General features: G+C 37.5%; 1 pseudogene across 1 annotated transcript; it reads right to left on the bottom strand.

Moving 5' to 3' along the window:
* Nucleotides 1-9901: 9901 nt before the first annotated feature.
* On the bottom strand, nucleotides 9902-10927 carry LOC307117021 (putative nuclease HARBI1; annotated as a pseudogene). The gene has a single exon. The product of its transcript is annotated as a putative nuclease HARBI1 (transcript).
* Nucleotides 10928-11495: the final 568 nt, after the last annotated feature.

The raw sequence follows: 11495 nt of genomic DNA, 5'->3' as shown, positions 1-11495 counted from the left end.
AATTAAAGTCAAATATCTTAAGTCAAATAAAGTTAAAAAACTTCACAGAAATTTACATTAAACGTTTTAGAGAAAACACTATTAGTTTACAGATTTTTCCTTATTTAAATTAAGATATTTTAATTTAATTTTCTGTTTTACAGTGAAGGTGTATTTTTACATTCAATTCTGGATACAAATATAACAAAATATATAGCAAACTAAATATCAAACAATAATTGTTTTTAAAGAGTACAAATCTGCACTGCTCTCCAGGTTGAAACTTCTGCCCACACCACAAAACACCATTTGACCAATTAATTAAATATAACAGCAAATAAAAATAAATATACACATTTTCTAACTGTTGTTTAAAACAAGTTTTTTCTATATTTGCAAGGCTATTTGCTGTCTTTCCGTGTTCTTTTGAGCGTGATTGGTCAATCTGAACGTCATCCAGAAATCTGGCCAATGACAGTGCGCGCCTTCAGTTTGAATTATACACCCGTTGCCGTTGATCGTGGCTCGCGGGGACGCGACGCGCTCGCGGGGACGCGACGCGATCGCGGCTTCTAATCTTCACGTCGGTCTATTAATGGCATTGCATGGACCATTTAAACATGTTAAAATCTTATTTTGGACGAATTTTGATGGTGGGATGTCGACTGAGAACGAAAAAACATGAATACGAACAGACTAAGTTTCCAATGGCGGACAGCAGACGGCAGAAGGTAACGTAAATCCCTTTATATTGTTTCTACGGCTCATCAAGATATAACGTTAGTGCATTAAAGTAATATGCTAATCGTGATTAACTTACATATTCTGTTTCTGTGTTTTGTTGTGTTGTAATATTGTTAAGATAGGGCTGGGTGTTATGGCGATCTGATGATACTGACTATTGTTAGCGATTTTGCTGTAAACGTTAACATTACCTTTTTATATTGCGGAATGTGAATATAGCGTATATAACGCAGCACTGACTGTACTAAAACTTTTTGACATTTTTACAAGGAAACATGCATGAATGTAGAATAATGAACGGGACATGCATGTGTTAAAATAAGCCTCTCTCAGACAGCAGGCGATCCCGAAATCAATTATCTTTCTGTAAAATGCACACAGTTATCTCAGAAACCTTGTCATGTGAGGTATTCGCTTGATTTAAACAGTCAGTTATGTCTTAAGTAAAGTCAAACAGTTCAAGTTAACGTGGGGAAACCCGGATGCGTGTCATTCTGTGCATCCGTTCTTAAAGGGGCTGCAGCTTTGTCATAATTTTAATAAAACAAAAGAATAGAGAAGACCTTCTGCTTCTTTAAGAATCAAGTGATATTAATTTATTGAATATCATACAGTGAAGACTTTTAAAGCAGTATTATTCTGTAGCATTTTAATAAAATATCCATCAAAATAAATATATTGTGATATCGTTATTGTAAAATAAAATTTCTCATGTATGTATAATTATATGGTCATAATGCCCATCCCTACTGTCAGCTAGTTTTAAGATCAAGCTTGTCATAAATGTAAAGGAGCTTTGGAATGAATAATCTGAGATCATGTACTCATTCAGCAGAGAGGACAGGAAACCACCATCCTTGGACTCTGAAGAATTTTAGGCAAACCAGGATTTTGGATCTACTGTGAAGTTTTTGTATGGGCCTGGTGAGTATGTTTTGCAAGTCCTTGTCCGTAAGTTGATAATTAATATTAATGTTTTATCAAACAAATTAATATTCATTTGTGTGTGTGCATGTTTCTTCCCCCCTCATGATCCAGAAGTTTTGGATCCATGATCCTGAAGAACTTTTACAGATGTTGACCCTGAATGTGTAAAAGGTAATCTTAAAAATGTTGTCATTATTTTAATGTTCTCTGTTTTTTTCTGTAATGTAGACGCATGCATTTTCTGTGAAGTTGCTTTGAAACAATATCAGGGTTTTTCCTACATTGAAAATTTTTTGCCGGCCGCCAAAACAAATTTTTGTCCCGCCAAAGCCTTATTTGATCAGTTATTGTGATTTATGATTGATGTAGTAGATGACTGCTGCGCTTGCGTTAACTGAGTGACAGAGAGAACGACCAGTGAGCTCCTCCCGCTCGCACTCTCTCTGTCTTCAAAATAAGCATTCTTAGCTTTCTAATGTTTCACATATTACGTTAATCAAAATCAAAAGGTCGGAAGACCGAATCCATGTTGCACGTGGCGCTATCAGACGTCTTCCTTTAATTACCGCTGGGTGTGAAATGCGCTCAAAAAACATTGACTGATTCTCTGACCAGCTGCATAAAGCATACTTTAAATAAACAGGAAACAAATCCTATCCGGTTATGTAGTGTTTTCTGTGTGTTGACAAATCTTTCGCGATGTTCTAAAGACGGGATTCACACACAACGCGTCTGCTAATGTCCGATTTGCCACCTAATGACTCCTTTGAACTGAATCATTTTAACGACTGGTTAGAACAACTGATCCGTCCAACACTGAACTCACGAATCAGTTTAATCATTTACTCAGAACAACACCTGAAATGAGAACACAAGTGTGCTTACCCACTTTAGCAAGAGTGGATAGTAAGAATTAGTTTTAATTATCAACAGTCTTTCAGCTTATTTATGTTCATAATGTGTAGTAAAATAAATCGCCTAAAATCATTTAGTTTAGACTGGAGTGAGGTGAACCCAGAACAAATTTGTTGTTAGCTAGCTGATTGTATATGGCAGAAAATTAGGCTATTTGTTCATTTTTTTTAATATTGATATGATTACCAAAACAAACAATTATCAGTAAATAGTGTAAAAATGAGGGGAAAAAACAAACATCAAGGTATCAAAATAAGATAAGCAAAAGTTACAAACTTTCTTTGAATTTATTTCAAATTTATTGTCAGTTTTGTGCTTGCAGATCAAGTGGGTAGGGTATTTTTTTTTTTACTGTGTGTGTGTGTGTGTGTGTGTGTGTGTGTGTGTGTGTGTGTGTGTGTGTGTGTGTGTGTGTGTGTGTGTGTGTGTGTGTGTGTGTGTGTGTGTGTGTGTGTGTGTGTGTGTGTGTGTGTGTGTGTGTGTGTGTGTGTGTGTGTGTGTGTGTGTGTGTGTGTGTGTGTGTGTGTGTGTGTGTGTGTGTGTGTGTGTGTGTGTGTGTGTGTGTGTGTGTGTGTGTGTGTGTGTGTGTGTGTGTGTGTGTGTGTGTGTGTGTGTGTGTGTGTGTGTGTGTGTGTGTGTGTGTGTGTGTGTGTGTGTGTGTGTGTGTGTGTGTGTGTGTGTGTGTGTGTGTGTGTGTGTGTGACCATGTCTGTCAGCCACCACCGAAGACCATTTTTGACCCAGGAAAAACCCTGAATATGTATTGTGAACAGCACTATACAAATACATTTTAATTGAATTGTTTTACTTACTTTTATTGGCATTAACTATATATTATTCATGATTTATTTGGCAGGTCGCAAGATGTATTTTATTTTGTGAGACTTTGCTGAGGAAGTATTCTTTGGCTCAGTCTGAAAAGGCCCAGAAAAGAAACACTATGAAGAACATCACACAGAACCGTCAGAGAAAGAGACGGGTAAGTTAAGAAACCGGTTAAGCTTTTTCCCTCCAGAATGTTACTATACTCCTCTCTGAGTTTTAGTGGTTAATTTACTGTCATGTTTTGCAGTTGCTGGAGACCAGGTCCAGGGTTGCACAAACCAACACAGAACCTGTGGAAGACTGCAACTATAGACCTGATGAAGATGATGATGATGCTGTTGATGGAAGGCCAGTGTGGATGGTTTGGCTAGCTCAAACAACATTGTGTTAGAGTTGGTCACAATTATTTTATAATTATAATTTTAATATTCAATTGTTCCATTTTATATTTTCCTTATTCCTATGTTTATATACTTATACTTTTATTGGTTCCCATATATAGAACGTTTACATATATTTTATATACACTTTTTAATTTATAGATTTCTTTGTCTCGTTTTATAATGTATACTTTGTATGTTTGTTCCTTTTTAGATGTCCATGTTGCTTTTGATCTCCACGTTTTGTATTGTTGTTCCTTTTACGTCGCCTTCCTTTAGAAACATTTTGTTCACTTATCTTTTCCCCCATTCATTTGAATGTATGTTTATAATGCTCTTTGTTCTTTTTATTTGGTTATATTGTTTACTTGGAATATTTATGTGTATTTTATATACACTTTTTTTTGTCTTATAAATTTATTGTTCTCATTTTATATTGTTTAATTTGTATATTTATTCTTTTCCTTTTTATGTTCACTGTGTATTTTATTCCTTTACATCTGTCTTTTAAATGCATTTTGTTAATTTTTTTTCCCTTTTTGTTTCTTTACCAATTCAATTTAACGTATATTTATGTTCTTTGGACTGTTTATATTTTTACATTTGTTCCTTTACATTTTCATCCCTTTTAAATACATTTAGTTCACTTGTTTTTGTTTCACCATTGTTTTAATGTTCGTTTATAATGCTGTTAAGAATGTTTTTTTTTTATATATATATATATATACCTTTTTAATAAATATTTCAGACTTTCTCAAATTGTTTTGTGTGTATTTTTCTTTTGGGAGGGAGAGGGGATTATTTTTTATATATATATATATATTATATATTAATGAGCAAAATCTGCATAGCTGGCCTATAACCAATAAAGTCCCTATGCTACAAAACCTAGCCCACCCTTAGCCTTAGAAGTAACCAATAAAGTCACTTGACTGGGTTTTCAATGCATCCTGTCCTCCAATAGCAGTCTGGGTTTTGGGAGTGGTTTAAAAAAAAACAACCAATCCAGTTTGAGATGAAGGACCAATAGGGGGTGGAAGGCAAAGCTGTTTAGAGGTGTGAAAATGTCTCCTGGGAAAAACTTGATGGGATTATTTGCCATGGCAACAAATGGCTGTAGCATGGGAGTATACGGCCACAACATACATCCGATTTGGTACCATTTCGGATGAATACGGACATATACGGATCCATGGAATTTGACCTATCCGGCCAGTATACTCCTGGATTCTTCCGAATTTCAGCAGTGTATACAGGAGTATCCTGGTCCGGATACACCTTTTTTCATGCAGTGGTACCTACGAAGAGTGTTGGGGGTGTGTGGCAAGCAGCGAGGCGAGGGGCTGTGAGAGCGGGCCGGTGGCGAGTGATAATGAGCGCCAGCTGCGCGCAACACCGGTCTCGTCTCACGGAGGAGTGACGGGAGCATAAAAGGAGGAGCGATGACAGTGCAAGACGAGAGAGGACCAGGACCAGGTTTATATTTGTTTTTGTACTTAGGCGGCAGTCGTCAGTGAGGGGCAGTCGCCGTTATTTTATTTGGTTGGTTTATTTTATTAAAAACTCGTGGATTGTTCGCCGGTTCCCGCATCCTTCTTCCCTGAACATACAAACTACGTTACAATCATCTACCCACGTTAACAATGAAGATGGATGGGACAATTTGAGACCATCTGATTGCCGTATGACGTTTTCGCCATGCTCCCAATTTAAAAAAGGCATTAACGTTATTTGTTATTTCCCTAAAGTTATGGCTAGCTACAAAAAATCTTCTAACTACTGAACTAACTACTAGAAGGCTCACCAGCGCCTCTTCTTCCTGAGGACACTGAGGAAGAATCAGCTCTCCTCGGCTATCCTGGTGAACTTCTATCGCTGCGCAATAGAAAGCATCCTGACCAACTGTGTGGCAGTGTGGTATGGGAGCTGCTCTGTTGCGGAGCGCAAGGCACTGCAGCGGGTGGTGAAAACTGCCCAGCACATCACAGGGACTCCACTGCCTGCCATCGAACACATCCAGAGGAAACGCTGTCTGCATCGAGCTCGCAGCATCCTCAAGGACTCCTCTCACCCAGCCCACAGACTGTTTTCTCTCCTGCCCTCCGGCAGGCGTTTCAGGATCCACCGGACCAGGACCAGCAGACTTAAGAACAGTTTTTTCCCCAGAGCTGTCTCTTTATTGAACTCAAACCCCCGTTGATCCACTCCCCTCATAAACTGATAACTCTCCTACCTCACATCTTCCTTCACTTTGTTATTTGCACTACCGACTGTTTATCACAGTAACAACTGTTTACATATGCATCTTGCACTGCCATATCTTAACTGGATTATGCTCATTTGCACTGCCGACTGTATTTATAGTACCAATGTTTACATTTGCATTTTTGCACTGTACTTCTAAATGTAATATGCAACCACTTTCCACTGCACTTTACACTTTTTTTTCCGGATAGCTCTGTCCATAATTTATTGCACTACCCTAATCCACTGCTATTCCTCATATTAGCCTAACATATTATTGTATACCTCTATCTGTAAAATTCTGTTTATAGTAATAGCCATCTGTATATTATATTCATAGTACATATTCACCTGTAAATTCTGTTTATAGTAATAGCCATCTGTATATTTATTCACTGTACATATTCACCTGTAAATTCAGTTCTGTTTATAGTAATAACGTCTCTCTATTTATACATATTTATACATATTCAGTACATATCCATGTCCTGCACTTACGCATCCATTGTATATCCTGCACTTGCTGCTATTGCACTTCTGGTTAGACCTAAACTGCATTTCGTTGCCTTGTACTTGTACTTGTGTAATGACAATAAAGTTGAATCTAATCTAATCTAATCTAACTAGCTACCGGATGTGCCGCGTCAGTTTAGCAAAAGTTGGATGACAAAATACGGAAAAGCTAAGTATTAAAAGTGGATGGGGTGGAATAAGGTGAATAAACGCAATATCACACTCATTGCCGTGCAATATCACTCTATATCAGCACGGCTGTGATTGCCAATTGCTTATATTTATATTAATTATTTTATTTTATTTGATTAATTACATGATCTGACAGAGCATTTTTAATGATAGGAATGTGTTTTATTTTGATTGGGCCAGTCATTTAGATTTCTACTTGCCCTGCCACATTTTTATGGATTTAATTTTATAATTATATTTGAACATTTATATACATATATAATGTATACAACAACAGAGTAGAGTATGGCATATTCCAGCATGTCTGTAAGTTACTGTAACACATTCAAACTGACAAATATTTATATAAATAGGTCATTTTGAAAGGACAAGAAATGGATGTAAAAAAAGAGCTATTCCGCTTCACTGAGTGCAATAATTTGGGGTTATAGGCCATATCAAAGTGTGTGTCTACGAGAAATGCATACACTCTGTGGGTTCTTTATAGTGACGCAGATCTCTGTGAGTGTGTGCGTCAGAGACTGGACTGAGCAATCAGCAGACGCGCGGCACAGCTACACTACTGACCGGAGGAAGTGACAGTCCAATCGAAAAAGAATACAAAATCACAGACACACACATACATTCACACCCTCCTCGGTCTGAGACTGAATGTGATATGGCAATTCTTGGCACAAACTGACACGAGTGCATCCAAGCAGGCAGATGACAAATGTCCGGTACTGTACTACAGTATGTCAGAGCCCAGCTTACAGAAAGAGAAATGTAATACTGCGCATCGATAATCTAATCAATCAGTTACTGTAAGCCCATTATAAAAGGATAAATTTATAGAACAATCCCTACAGAACGTGCATTAGCAACCACTGGGGTTCATGAGAGTAATCTGAGCAGTTTAATAACCACAGATCTGGATCCGCAGGAATGAACGACACCGTTAAGAGTCTCGCTGAGGTGCAGGCGTGGGAACGGCCTGTGATCCCATGATACAACGCCTATCGTGGTTCCTGTCAAGTGTTGGATGTACCAAGTGTTGCAATATGTTTCATCACAGAAAGTAAGACGCTAATATGACATTGCTTTGAAATTTCACAAGTTATATCAAACCTTCAATCAAGCAAACAGTTTCACTCACTAAACGGCGTAAGGTCTGGTCCGCACTGCAGATTTTTCTGGACAAAAACTGCCTTTTACACAGGAGGAGACATCATGCAATCAAGATTGTTTCATTTGTATGTGCCATTTAGGATTGGAAAACAGATGATCTGAAACAGATTAATCCCCAATAATATATATCATTGTTTCTCTACTACCATGCCATTATTTCAATATTTTATACACACTTTCTGCTATGTATATATCAGGGCAAAATGACTTTTTTTGTCTCATATTTATATCATATGATATAGTTAATATCAAATATTAATGAAGGCAATATCACATAAGGGCTGTTTTGTCCTGAATTTAGACACAATATTGTCTGTTTTTGCTTAAAATATTACCTATTAAGCCAGTGCAGAACTGTTGTGTGTCACCGGGCAACACACAACACTGTATGAATCCACATTTTAAGCGAATCAATCGGGTGAACCGATGATTCAAAGACTCATTCATAAAGAGAGCCATTTACTTAATTCCTGAATGAATCAACCGTTTGAACAAATCAAATGAATTAATTACTCAAAAACTGACTAATTTAGACATTCACCTCCCCTACTGCCAGTTTTAGTTTCTGTAACACTTTATAATAACTATAGGCCCGGTTTCACAGACATGGCTTAGCATAAGCCAGGAGTAGGCCTTAATGTGTACTAGTTAAACTGGGGCATTTAAGTACCTTTCATGAACGTGTCTTAAAATAAGCTTAGTTAGTCAGAGTTAGTCTGAGACTACAGAGTCCTGGAGTAAATTAAGTAAGCTTAAATGAGAACACCTGGGATAGGCCTGATTAAGTTGAGGATAAGCACATGCCGTTGGGCTGATGGTGCTCATAAAAACCTGGAATGGACCAGAAAACATTATTATCGGTGTACATTTTGACACAAAGCAATGGCAGATGCAAAAAGAATTAGTTCCAAAAACTTCAGTGAGTATGAAAAAACACTACTGAAACAAATTTTGACCAACCATCCAGTTATTGAAAGTAAAATCCACACTACTGCTAGTGAGCAAAAGAAAAGGAGTTCTTGGAATGCAATTTGCAATGAATTTAATGCAAATGAAAATGCAACCACAAGAACAATACAACAACTTCAGGTGAGATTTCGTCATTATTATCACTGCTCATTTCTCATATTCATATTTTTGGGACAATTTATAATGAATGATTTTTGCCTGTATAGACTCTGTGGAAGAACCTTAAACTGGCTTTAAAACGACAGCATGCAGAGATCAGAAGACAGCGATTTACTACTGGTGGTGGACCACCAAATAAAGACAAAACTGATGAATTGAGTGACTTGCTGTCTGGAATAATACAGCACCAGCAACCTCTGGATGGTATACCAGATGATGATCACTTGAACAGTTCAGATGAAGATCTGACCACAAATGGTATGTTAGAAAGAAATTGATTTCTTCCTTTGATTCCACTCTGTCAATTTTTATTCTTCTTTCATTGTAAGGATCATGTGAATTTATTTGTGCCTCTGTTTTTCCCCACAGAAGAAAGGAATCTGAACGGGTTGGAAAAGCGGGAGCACAGTGAGTGTGTGCCTTCCACATCTGCTCCTGCATCCCTGAGAAAAGATGCTGCCACCACCTTTCAGCAGAGAACAAGCAAGATGACCATCCATGAAAAGTTAGCCAGAGAATTTCATGAGGAAAAAATGAAATATCTGAAGGAAGAACATGAAATGAAAATGAGAATTCTACAGGTTGAATTGGATATGAAGTTGGAAGAAAGAGGTATGATCCAAAAACGATACAGTAAGGAGGCAATTGTGATTACCAGCCATGGTGAACAATATGATGTATAAACAATAAAAACAAAAATAAACCTTTTGTCATTTAGATATTCATGACTGAGTGTATTTAAACAACCACAAACTACATTTTCAACCAGTATTGTTTTAGTAATTTTTTTTAATTTTGCTGCACACTATTTTAATTTTGTACAGAACAAAAATTATCAAGGCAAAATAAGGCATAATGAATACATTCCATATTGAAATACATCTCATCTAGCTGAAGTGCTGCAATGTGAAAGCAACTCTGTGTGCAAGTCCTCGTTGGTCACTGGCTGCCTCAGTCATGGGCACATCTGCTTCATCGTCATCTTCCATTGGAGGATCAGGACAGCAGCGCTGCTTCAGGTAGTTGTGCAGCACCGCTGTAGCAATGATGACCTTGCAGCATCTCCTTGGCCTGAAGCGAAGTGTATTACGTAAACACTGGAATCGATTTTTCAATATTCCAAACATGCGTTCAACCATGCCTCTTGTTCGGATATGAGCTCTGTTGTATCTTTGCTGCTCAGCTGTTGTGGGATTTATGTATGGAGTGAATAAAAAGTTACTCTGACCATATCCACTGTCACCAAGTAGAAGTCCACTATACTGTCCACTCTGAAACTGAGCACATAATGAAGAGTTGACAAAAATCCTTGAATCGTGAGTTGAACCTTTCTAGCGCGCAACAATGTTTGAAAACTCTAAATTAGGTGTGCATACACCCTGAACGTTGATAGAAAACCAGTTCTTACGGTTCCTGTACTCCTCAGCATCAGGGGTTGATGGACACTTGACAGGAACATGACATCCATCTATACAGCCAATGACACCTGGGAAGTGCCCATATTCATAGAATTGCACTTTATATTTGGCTTGGTCAGCAGCATCAGGAAACTTTATGTAAAGACTCCTCAGTTCACAAATGGCTCTGCTGACTTTGTGAACTATTCTACACACAGTTGCTTCACTGGCACCACACAAACCACCAGTTTCACGGTGAAAGGTCCCGGACGCAAAAAACCTCAGTGTGAGCAGAACTTGGAGAGAAATGGGTAAAGGCCTTCCTCTCAGAGACAGACAGGAAAGTCTAGGCTCAAGCAAAGATATTATCTCCACTGCATTTTCCTTGGGCATACGAAAGCGGTCTTGAAAAGCTGTGTCATCAAAGTAATGTAATGGATCACTCCTATCCACAAGTACTCTGGCTGGCCTCTGTTGTGCATGTTGGTTTTCATTTAGATATTCCAAATATTCCATTCTCCCTCACAAACAGTACTAAGCAGGAGTTAAACCTGCCTCTTTGAAGGATTAATTTAAGATTCAATTTAGTCATAGACTAGCTATAATCCTTCCTCTTGCAATCGGCTTTGTTTAATCCAGAACAGGCTAAATCTTTGACTATTTTAATATATATCTGTGCAAGTCGCTTTGAGTTAAGACAGCTCAAGTGGGCAGTTTAGTCTGGGACTAGGCTTAAGCCATGTCTGTGAAACCGGGCCATAGTGTAATAAAGAACTTCTAAATCATATGTAAGCTATTCGTTTATAGTTAATCAATAGTTTATAAACTGTAATAGACTATATACAAATAGTGCTTGTATAGTCATTGTTACTGCAATGACCAGTAATTAACATTGTTACTACATTAATTAAGTGCTTTAAACCAACCTTTATTAGTTTTTTTTATTTTTTATGAAAATATTACAAAAAAAATCCACATATTTCAACTTATACCGAGTTGAACTTTGTTCAACTTATGCCGAGTTTGGTTGTAATCAACCAAAGAAAATCTTGGTCGACTGAAGTCCTGAAATTTTTTACAAAAA

The sequence above is a fragment of the Gobio gobio genome (assembly GCF_949357685.1).
Source record: "Gobio gobio genome assembly, chromosome: 20".
In the NCBI taxonomy this organism is placed as follows: domain Eukaryota; kingdom Metazoa; phylum Chordata; class Actinopteri; order Cypriniformes; family Gobionidae; genus Gobio; species Gobio gobio.
Note: the sequence above shows the minus strand (reverse complement) of the source record. Positions and strands in the feature narration are given on the sequence as shown.